A 12,021-nucleotide genomic window follows, 5' to 3' on the forward strand; every position below is an offset into this window, starting at 1 on the left:
AGTTTTCTAATTGATTTATTCTATTTTTCCATTGTTTATGCATACAAACTTGTTGTGTACAACCTTATATAGATGGGTATAGATCTATAATTGATTAGGCCTTTTAGCCAAGTGAACAATACATCCAAAGAATTTTTTTTGAGGTATTGAAGTTTAACTAGTAAGGAGAGTCATGATTTTGAAGCTAGTTTAGTCTTAAACCCTCAAGAACCTAGGGTTTTGGAGCAAAAATGGTCATACCTTAGCTTTCCATAGTAGGAAATAAAAAACCTTTTTTATTACCAAGACAAAATGTATAATAAAGGTTACACACAGTTTTGGATTTGGAAAGAACTATTTTCTATTTAGCAAGTGATGCCCTAGGCTGATCACAAAGAAGTGGTGAGCTAGGAGGACTACAAAGAAGACCCATAACATTGCAAAGAGGATGGATCAGTTGGATCTAATGGTGAATTAAAGCTCTTTATGGAGGTACGAACCCAACATGATTTCTCAAAGCTTGAGGTAAGTTTATCGGTGAAGGTTTCTAGTTCAATCAAATAAATTAGGTCCTTAATAACACATTAGGCCTAATTTATCCTTATAAGGGCTAGGTGAATTAGGAGTAAAATCTAGTTCCAAATCTTTGATATTGTTTAATAACACCAAAAGGGTATTGATGCAAGATCATCCTAGGTGTAAGGGTAATCTTGCATCATCTAAAAAATATTTATATTTCCAATTTTCTAGTTTTCTTGTTTTTAATAAGGGTTATTCTTAATAGAGTTGTTGTTTGTGGGAGTTTGCTAATTCTAGTAAGTTGGTATTGTTAGGATAAACCACAGACAGAAATAAAAACTACATGCAAATATAACCAATAACAAAAAATAATAGATCACACAGAAATGAACACAAGGCACCAAGATTTAACATGGTTCACCCAATCCATGGCCTACGTCCACCAAACTGCAAGTCCAATATTATTACAATCCAGTGATTATAACATGATTACAATTTGCAATCCCTTATAGCTCAATACTACCGCAAGAAGCAATTTCGCATCACAACATCATCAAAATACCTAACCCTAAATCCTTTTATGCAAGTATTTTATGTCATTTTAGGGTTACAATATGTTGGCCATATGTCAGCTATAATGTCGGCCACGACCCAAAGAATTTATGAAGTATGTACAGTAGTTTCCTTATCAGTCACCACAATCTAACAGGTATTATGTGATAAGATGGTTCTAATCTCATATATGGAGGTTCATCTTTGACATATCAGTTTGCTAGATGAGTTTTATTATCATATCATATGTATTGGTGTAGTTATTGTAGATTTTTAGTATGAATTTTGGCTATCCAAACTTCAAGTCCAACGATGGAGGCCTAAATGGATCTGAATAGAGTCAAAATCTCAAATGATGGACACTTTCACAATCAATCACTATAGATCACTAGTTGAGGATTCTATAATGGGGTTATAATAGTCCATCAGGTCAACGATTTCCTAGTTATGGTCTCTAGAAGTGGACCCATCTAAAAATGTAATTTGTAAATTATCTTGAGTCGATCTTATGTAATAAAGTGTAATGAAAAATTATAATATGAGGTTGGTCAACCTCAAGGTTTAGGGCTTAGTATGTAGAACCTTCCTAGGTGGTAAAAAGTACCTATATAAGGGAGGCCCATAGGTTGTCTAGGGCAGTCATGGGTGATACTCGCAACTCTAGCTTACAGATTATTGTAAGGAAGGTGTCCATGTGGGTTTGAATGTTGTAATTTTGTAATTCCCTATTTGCATAAATAATAACAAGCCCATATTTTTTTCTCGAAATTTGTAATGTTCTTTATTTTTGTTGTTTTTTGTGGTATTAAGGGTAGCACCCTTCATCAAATGGTATCAGAACAAGAGTTCTTGAATATGTAAACATATCGCCAACTAGAAGTTGTTGCATTAGGAACATAGTTTGGGCTAAGCATGTAAATAAATCACTGATTGAGAGGTAGTTTGGATGAGGGTTTTAGTGGAAGCGTGAAAAATGCCTCCATGAAGAGAGTGTGGTGAAAGAGTTTCATGTGTTACACCTAAGGATTTTAGAGACCTCCGAAGACAAAATGCAAGCATTGTTAAAACAAATGCACAAAGGAATACATCTTATCATAAGGGATGAAAATGAGGATGATGAAGAAGAAGAAGAAGAGGAAGCAAATGTTGAGGAAGAGACAATTTTGAACCCAAAAGAAGAGAGGCTTTTTAAGGCCATTTCCAAGATTGGAAAAAGACCTAAGTTTTATGTTCCCACATTTTTGGGAAATCTTAATAAGATCAATGAAATGGAGGAATACTTTGAGTATGAAGATATTGAAGATCTAGATAGGGTCAAATTTGTAAAGGCCAAACTAAAGGGTCACACAAAGATTTGGTGGCAAGGGATCCAGTTGGAGTGAAATAGGAGAGGAAAGGATAAAATAACTAGATGAGATTAGATGATAGCTAAATTGAAGCAACAATTAATTCTCATGGATTATGAGCCTAATCTACTAAAGAAAATGCAAGGGTTGAAGCAAGTAGGAAGATTTGTTCAAGAGTATACTAAGGAGTTCTACAGAGTTCTCATCAAAATAGGCCATGTAGAAGCTGACAAGGAGAAATATTTTTGTTACCTTAATAGATTGAGTCTAAGTATTCAAGAGGAATTGAGTATAGTCTGGATGAATAGTATTGAAGAGGGGTATCATTTTCCCCTAAGAGTTGGGGAAAATTTGAACAAGAAGTTTGATAACAAAAATAATGGAAGAGGTCAAGGCAGAAGATCTAATGGACAGTCTCATGGAGGTCGAAATGATGATCAAAATAATAAGGATGAGTCAAGTAGTAGAAGTCATAGGGGAAATAATTTCAATAATTTTCATTATCAGAATAATAGAGATCAAAGAGGAAGAGGTAAAGGGAAAGGATTTGGAAGAGGAGGTTTTAGTGGAAAATGTTTTGACTATAGAGAAGAAGGGCATTGAGCATTTAAATGTTCCTAGCACCAAGGAATGACTAATAGTAGAAAAAAAGGCTAGGCTAGAGTTGCACATGTTGATGAAGATGCTAAATCATCACATTCTGAAGATGTTGAAAAGGAGAAGGCCTAGTTAATAGAAGAGTCATGCAAAATAGTGAGAGTGAACCTGATCAAATGAGTAGCTTGTTTCATACTAGGTACAAATGTGAATATAAGTGTTGTGAAGTGATCATTGATGGCAAAAGGATTGATAACTTGGTGTCAAAAAATATGGTCATGAAGCTAAATATCAAGAGGTAGAAATACCTATATCCATACTAAATTGCCTAGGTGTAGCACAACCACAAGGTCATGATCAATGAACAATTCTTAGTGAAGTTTAGTATTGAAAGCTATGGGGATGAGGTGTTGTGTGATATCATACCTATGAACATATGTCATATGTTGTCAGGTAGGTTGTGGCAATTTGACATGCATGATGTACATGATGTGTGTACAAATACCTACACTCTAACAAAAGATGGAGTAAAACATAAGTTGAAGCCATTGAAGGAGAAAGAAGAGAACGTATGTAGTGCTCCTAGAATATGTTTCATTGATGGAAAGGAGTTTCTCAAAGCCATGAAATGTGAGCATGTGTGTTTTTTTATAATCCCAAAATATGGTAAAGAAGAAGTACAGGAGCTACTTGCAAAATTTGCAGATTTGTTGGGAGAGTTCCCTATAGACAAGGGAAGGATTGTATGAGTGGTTGGTCATTCATTTTGGGCTAGTCAATGCACTGAGAACTTTCATGAGGCTCATGAATGAGCTATTGAAGGAGTTTCTAGGTAAGTTTTTCATTATTTTCCTAGATGATATATTGATCTTTAGCAAGACATTGGAGGAGAATTTGATGCACATTCATATGGTATTTGATAAGTTGAGGGAGAAAAAATTGGTGACAAATTTGAAGAAGTGTACTTTTATGGAGGAGTTTATCTACTTGGGATTTGTAGTATCAGGAGAAGGTATGAAATGGACCTTGAGAAAGTGAAGTCTATCTTTGAATGACCTACTCAAAGGAGTGCAACACAAGTAAGATCTTTTCATGGACTGACTAGTTTTTACAAAAACTTTATTAGAGGTTTTAGTAGTATATGTAGATCATTAACTAAAACAATGAGAGGGGATAGGAAAGAATTTAAATAGACTATAGGGGTAGATAAGAGTTTTAATCTATCAAAAAAGAGAGTTACAAAGTAGCATGTTTTAACACTTCCAGATTTTAATAAGGTGGTTTCAAGTAGACTATGATGCTAGTGGTACTCCAATAGGAGCTATTTTGAGCCCAGAAGGTAGACATGTTTCTTATTTCAATGAGAAATTGAATGATACTAAAAGAAAGTATTATGTTTATGATCAGAAATTGTATGCTATATTCCAAGCATTGAAGAAGTGGAGAGACTATCTTCTTCCTAAGGAGTTTGTTTTGTATATTGATCATCAAGCTTTGCAATATTTAAATAGTAAAGGAAATTTGAATCTAAGGCATTTGAAGTGGGCTTAGTTTCTGTAGAGTTATACATTTGTTTTGAAACATGGGAGTGGGAAGTTTAACAGAGTTGCATATGCTCTTAACAGAAGATTAGTTTAGCTGATAGAAATACATATTGAGGTAGTTGGGTTCAAGGAAATTAAGAATTTGTATCCAAATGATCTTGATTTTGGTGAGGCTTGGAAAAATTGTACATAACTTGTTACACTTGACTGAACAAAGTGGTTGGATTTCATAATCCAATATGGTATGCTATTCAAAGGTAGTTAGTAGTGCATTCCAAAAAGTTCCATGAGAGAGTATCTCATCAAAGAGAAGCATAGTGGAGGATTGTTTCAACACCTTGGTAGAGATAAGACCATTGCTTTGGTTTTTGAAAATTATTATTGGCCACACATGTAGCAAGATGTGCAGAATTTTGTCCAGTGTTGCAGAGTATGTTAGATGGAAAAGACAGTATAGAAAAATACAAGGTTATATCAGCCATTACCTGTATCTAAGAAACCATTGGATGATCTAAGCATGGATTTTACTTTTGGTTTACCAAGGACACAATGAGGGCATGATTCATCATTTGTGGTGGTTGACAAATTTTTAAAAATGGCACATTTCATTCCCTGCAAGAAGACTAGTGATATTGTTCACATGGTGGAGTTATTTTCAAAGAAGTGGTGAGACTACATGGTATGTCAAAGAGTATTATTTCTGATCGAGATACCAAGTTTTTTGGGTATTTCTAGCATACATTGTTGAAGAAATTGAAGATAATTTTGAAGTTAAGTTCATCCCATAATCCACATGGACAAACAAAAGTTGTGAACCAGAGTTTCAAGGGAATTTGTTGCGATGCTTGGTTAGAGATAAACTAAAAGGTTGAGATCTAATTTTACCATGGGAAGAATTTGCATATAATAATTATGTCAATAGTAGTACTAGTAAATCACCATTCCAAATTGTATATGTGAAAAGGCTTAGGAATGTTTCTAAACTGAGGCAGTTCGATAAAGGAGAAATAAGTAGTGTTGAAGCAGAAGATTTTGTTGAATATTTGAAGAACATCCATGACAAGGTCATGAAGCACATTACAAAGATTAATAAACACTATAAGGCTAAGGTAGATGTGAAAAAGAGGTATAAAGAATTCATATTGATGATGAAGTCATGGTTCATTTGAGGAAGGAGAGATTTCTAGTGGGTACATATAATAAGCTAAAAATGAAGAAGTTTGGAGCATGCAAGATAGTGAAAAGGATATGATTCTAAAAATTCCTATGAAGTAGACTTGCCTATTGAACTAAATATGTCACTAGTGTTTAACACTTCATATTTGACCAAATATTATGAGGGAGGTGATGGACATGAATTTATAGAAGCACAGTGGAGTATTCCAACATCTACTTCAACTGCACATGAGATTGAGGAGATATTGAACAATTCTATGGAAAGAAGTAGAAGGAATAGAAAACATGAGGATTATATGGTGCAATGGGAAGGGAGGTGAGTGGAGGATTCATGATGGCTAGCATGGGAGAAGGTTGACTATCTTGGTTTTCCTCTGACTGCCTGAGACATAACAGGGCCACTTCTCAAATTACCCTAGGTGTCTAATGTAGGAGCATCATGGGTGTAAGGGAAATCTTGCATCATAAAAAAAAATTATATTTCTAGTTTTCTAGTTTTTTCGATTTTAATAAGGGCTATTCATGTACAAAATTGTTATTTGTGGGAGCTTGCTAATTTTAGTAAGTTGGTATTATATGCTCAAATTGTTCTAACCTCACATATGGAAGTTCATCTTTGACATATCATCCTACCAAATGAGTCTTATTGTGATATCATATGTATAGGTGCAATTATTACAAAATTTTGGTATGCATTTTGGCTATCCAAACTTTAGGTCCAAAGATGGAGGCCTAAATGGCTCTGAAATTAGGTGAAACCACATCTAGTTGACATTTGCGCAAATTGACATTGTAGTTCGCTAGCCAAGGATTCAAGAATGGGGTATAATAGACCATCAGGTCAACAATTTTCTATTTATGGTCTCCATAAGTGGACCCGTATGAAAATGTAATTTGTAAATTTTCTTGAGTCAATCTTATGTTATAAAGTGTAATGAAATAATATAATATGAGGTTGGTTGGCCTGAAGGCTTAGGGCTTAGTGTCTAGAACATTTCCATGTGATAAAAAGTGCATATATAAGGGAAGCCTGTAGGTTATCTAGGGCAATTAGGGGTGATAGTTGTAGCTTTGTCTTGCTAACTGTTGTAAGGAAGTAATTTTGTAATTTTTCATTTGCGGTGATAATAAGAAGCTCATAATTTGTTCTTTGTTTATGTTGTTTTTTGTGGTATTAAGGGGAGCACCTTTCACCAGGTATCCAAATCTATAATTAGATCTCTTTTATGCAATCTTGCATCAACCAAAAATATTAGGTCTCTTTTATGCCTTATTGCATCAAAGTTTCTTGTGGGTTTTCTTGCTTGGAAACCAAGGGGACTATTGATATATGTTGGGTATAAATAACATAAAACCTCATTCATTCTCCATGGAAAGTTGGAATTTGATCAAGTACCAGTTGGTAGAGCACTTATGGAAGGTAGTCCTTGGGAAGGATAAGGAATCAAGGTTTGATTAGATTGGTGAGTTCATAACTCCAACACAAATGGAGCCTTAGAAAGACCACTAACAAGAAGACCATTGGGTGGTCATTAGGACCTTTCCAACATAGATTAGTGTATGATTGGTTAATGCACAAGCTCTCTGCATCACTAACATTTTTTGATTCCAACAAGACCATGAGAATTATTCGAAAGAGTTTTTCTTTGTACATCCTCGTAAGAAATGAAAAACATAGCTTGAGCTATTTGTTGTTTTAGGGAAAGCAACTCATTTGCTAACACTAGCATAATAAGATCTATTCTTTTCATGGAAGAAAATGAATATGAAGAAAAACAACTTTCTTCAAATTCACTTGCTTCAATTCTCATCTACCTAGAAAGAATAAGATCATTTTCAATTTCAATTGTGAAATTTTGTGTAGCTAAAACTATAGCAGGAGCTTCTCTTCTCAACTGAAAATTTGACTTCAAGACTTTGAGCATGAACAAAGAAACACTTCAGATTTGTCGTTGTAGGTTGAGAAACAACTGGAATTCTTCGTATCAATTTATTGAAATGAGCAAAACATTCATGCATAGGCATGTGAGATGCCTTCTTTAGTTGAGTAAGTTGGGTAAAAAATGAATGAGAATCTTCATGAGGCTTGATTTTTTTTTCAAACATGTTCATAAGAGTAATCCAACCTATGTTATACATGGTGGTAAATGGTAAAACTAATAGCAACCATTCCTTGGAGAGTCTCTAGGAATAACCTTATGGATACATTTTCATGTTCAACACCATGAACACTGCATGAAATGCACAAAGAACCAATATGTCCATTGGGATGTTGTTTTCCATCCCCAAAGAATTTTGGAAAATTCTCTTATTAGCCATCAGGAAGAGCATGTACAGTTAGAGTCAAATTCAATGGACCAAAAGAATTCCCCTGCCAAGAACCTTAGGGGCTCATTTACATTTCATTAGTAAAAGCTCAAAAAACCAAAATAAACATGTTACAATGAATAATATATAGGTATACTTCAAGCAAAAGTGTGAGGCTTCTGAATGTGTATTGTGTCCCCATAGGAGTCACCAAAAAAAGGTGGTTGAAAGTCTTGTAAGTTATTACAGCTCCAACTCTGAAAACTTTAATTTTAAGCAATGTCTCATAATACTCCTCTTTCCTATTAGTGATAGGGGAGGCTCCCTACTTACTATAGGTGCTTTAATAGAAAATTAACTAAAAATTGCAAAAAGGGTAGTTCTCTTACAATTCTTTATGACCACACATTACAAAATTATGAGTTCTGCAAACATCTCATGATATTTCTCTTTTTTCATAAATAGGGGAGACTCCCTTCTTACTATAGGTGGCTCCAATAGAAATTTAACTAGAAATTACAAAAGGCTAGTTCCCTTAACAAATTCCTCTTTTTCAGGAGTGATTTAAAAGATACTATAACTTTCAACTTAACAAAAAGGTTTTATTGCTATGATAATATCAGTGGTTCAAGGGTTGACGTAGAAACAATTTCGAAGAGAGTAGTCTATTATGGAATATGTACCAAAAACCAAAGTATCATGTGATTATCTCAAATTAGGATTCGATAATCAAAATAAATGGTAAAGCACAAAGTCTCTTACCGTATGCTCACCATTATGTGAAATTACTTAACAATGAAGCACAAAGCCTATCAACTTAGGCATTTGATGCGAGTATTAATTATAATATTTTTCCTCCTCTAGTACAAGGTCTTAAAAACTTCAAATTGACTCTAAATATAACAGTAAGCTCAAAGTCTACATAATTAAACTCAAATCCTTCTTGAACAAAACATTAAAACTTACAGTCAACTCAATAAATGTTATCGCATAACAACTTCAACTGAATTGAAATCTCAAAATAACCTACCTCTTTTATTCAAAGAAATTGAATTACATCTAAGATCAAAGTCTTAGAGTGCATATAATTTGGCATAATTTTCTTGTGTTGCCAAAAGATTATCATTACAATGAGCACACTCCTTTATTTATAGGTAAGGAGCTGAGAAAAATATGAGAAAGAAGGGGAAACCCTTATCTAGCTTTGACTTATTTAAGACTACAAGGCTAATACACTTGTACTCTAAATAAATATTACAACTTTTCACATGACAGCATCACATGTAATTACATCTTATTTTTACATTATATGCAATTAGTCAAACACAAGTTACAAATAAATAACAAAAATATTCTAAGTGTCTGAGATGACACAAATTCTATTACATCATCATTTATTGGTGCTACAAGATGCTTTGTGTTTGAAATGTTTAGGCTTGGTGAAAGCATCACAATCTAGACTAAGAAATGTATCCTTGATTGTTCTGCATCATAATGGTGGTTTCTTGAAAAGTTCCTTTATTTACTATCAATTTCTTGAGAGCATCTTATGCTCTTTATCACTTCTTCCACCCATCCATTTATTTGAATGAATCCATCATATTATTATAATATCCTTTTCATGTTCATTAGTTACCAAACAAGGCATAACATGATCTTTCAAGCTACAAATTTGTAAATCTCGAAGCATACAAGTGGGGAATAATACTGAAAAATGTTGGGAAGCAAATGGAATTTGATTTTTAGTGAAACCAACTCTTCAAATGAGGGAAAAATTCAAAAATGGAATTTTTTGGGGGCACTGCATATGTGCAGACAAAAAGCTTAAGGCGAGAAAATGAAGCATAGATAGGTATATATACATGAGGTTAAGTATCTTGCTCCTATGTGGCGTTTCCATATCCCACTACAAGTCATTCGATAAACACTTAAAGCTCATAAAGGAGGTTTTTATGTCTATTTTCAGCCTTGGAAAGAGCATGTAAAGAGTATGTAATATGCTTGAAAACTGGGTTTTTAACTTGCATTTACATTATGGAAAAGTGGCTTGCTTCTTTGGAGTAGTTCATTACATAGAACAATATTTTTAATCCCAACTACATATGAATTTTTGGAACATTTTCATGGATGGTAGAACCGAGTTGCAGCCTTGGAAAGAACTTCCATTGAAATTTGGGAAAGATCATTAATTATAACACAAACTTGTAACATATGGGGAAGTGCTTGCATTATTTTGAAAACCAATTCTCTCATTTGAAATTTGTCAATCTTTGAAATACAAATCTCTCAAATCTTAATAAATTTTAATCCAATAGAGCCGTCCAATTTGCAACTATATAAATGATATATTTTAATTAGATCTTCTAACCAAAACTTAGTCCTAAATGAATTTGAGACAAATGGTTGAGTGTGAGAAGAAATTTTCTTGAAGATAGGAAGCCAAAGACCTATTCAATCCTTCAACACGTTGATTTTTTTATGACATTGCAAGTACACATGCAATGAGAAGAGATAAAGGTTCCCTTCATGTATACACATGGTTTGTAGATGTTTACACAAGTTGTAAAAGATATCTCTTTATCTTTGCAATGAAAAACATGGACTTAAGACTAAGAATTCCCTAGACATTGTAGAACACGCTTCTACAAGCCATTTACACATTTGAACTACAAGATGAAAGACGTGTAATGATAAAAACATATTTTGGAATGGTAAATTTGCTAAAATGAGCTTTGACTATGGATTCACAAAAGTTTACATGTAATTTAGAACATGCAATGTCTATCAAAATCACCCTATTTCCTTAGATGAGGAAAATGCAAGGCATATTATGTTAAAATAGGCTTCTACAAGCCATTCACATGTAAAAAAAAGGCTTTAAACTCATGAAAAGATGTCCAAAATTATTGCCTATATAAAAGCACATGTATATGGGGTCAAAAGGCATTTTTATAATAAACTTCATATGCTCAAAAGAATTCAAAACATGCAATTATTCATAAATCACCATTGAATCCTTTGATGGACTTTAAAATGTGATTTTGATGGCCAAACACGTGTTTTGACATATGCAAGTGACCTTAAAATCACCACTTTACTATAGACAGGTTGTTGGAAGCAAAATGCACATGTTTTGAAACATATAGTTTTGAGTTTCATATGCAATAGCTTAAAAAATGGTGCTCTAAGCCTTTGGTGAGCTATTTGGATGAAAACACGTGTAATAAAATGTATTTTGATAAATGTAAATGAGCCCATAATCGACACCATTGATCATGATGGGTCATTTTGTTTGATTTGCATACATTTATAATTTTATTTCAAAAATATGTAAATACATTTAAAATCACCCTTTTGTGGCTTATGAGTTAAAAACATCAATGATGGAGTTTAAAATTTACTTATATTTCCAAAAATAAAACATGTCATTTGTGAAAAATATTGATTAAAGACTTCACATTATTGCACATAGGTTTCTCTTGTTTTAAATTACATAGTTTTAATGAAGAGATATGTAAGGGACTTTCAAAATCCACCTTCACATTAGAAACTCGTTGAAGTCTCACAATTTTTTATGTGAAAACTTAAAATCGAGTTTTAAATCCATCTTAAATGTAAATGATACTTTTTACACAATGTAATTGCCAACAAGAAAACTCACCAATAAGATATTTTAATTAAAGAACAAGGATATGTAGTTAAGCCAAAAAATCCCACCTACAAAACACTTAGTTCCTTAATAACCTTTGATAGGAAACTCTGATTGAAGCCTAAGATAGCTCGAAATGTGCATAATTGAATATGTAATCAATCTAAGACAAAAAGAAAATGAAAAACCAAACAAAAGACCAAGAAAGATCAACTAAGAAAATACCTTAGAGAAATTTTGAAAGGGTTGCCCCAATTTTGCGAATACAAAATTAAGAATAGAAACATTTTATTATGGGTCATCTATGCATTTTGTATTCAGTTTCTTACAAGATTCAAGTTCAATGTATTTC

The sequence above is a fragment of the Cupressus sempervirens genome, chromosome 11, assembly GCF_028749045.1.
Source record: "Cupressus sempervirens isolate cs-2001-9-10 chromosome 11, ASM2874904v1, whole genome shotgun sequence".
NCBI classification, from domain to species: domain Eukaryota; kingdom Viridiplantae; phylum Streptophyta; class Pinopsida; order Cupressales; family Cupressaceae; genus Cupressus; species Cupressus sempervirens.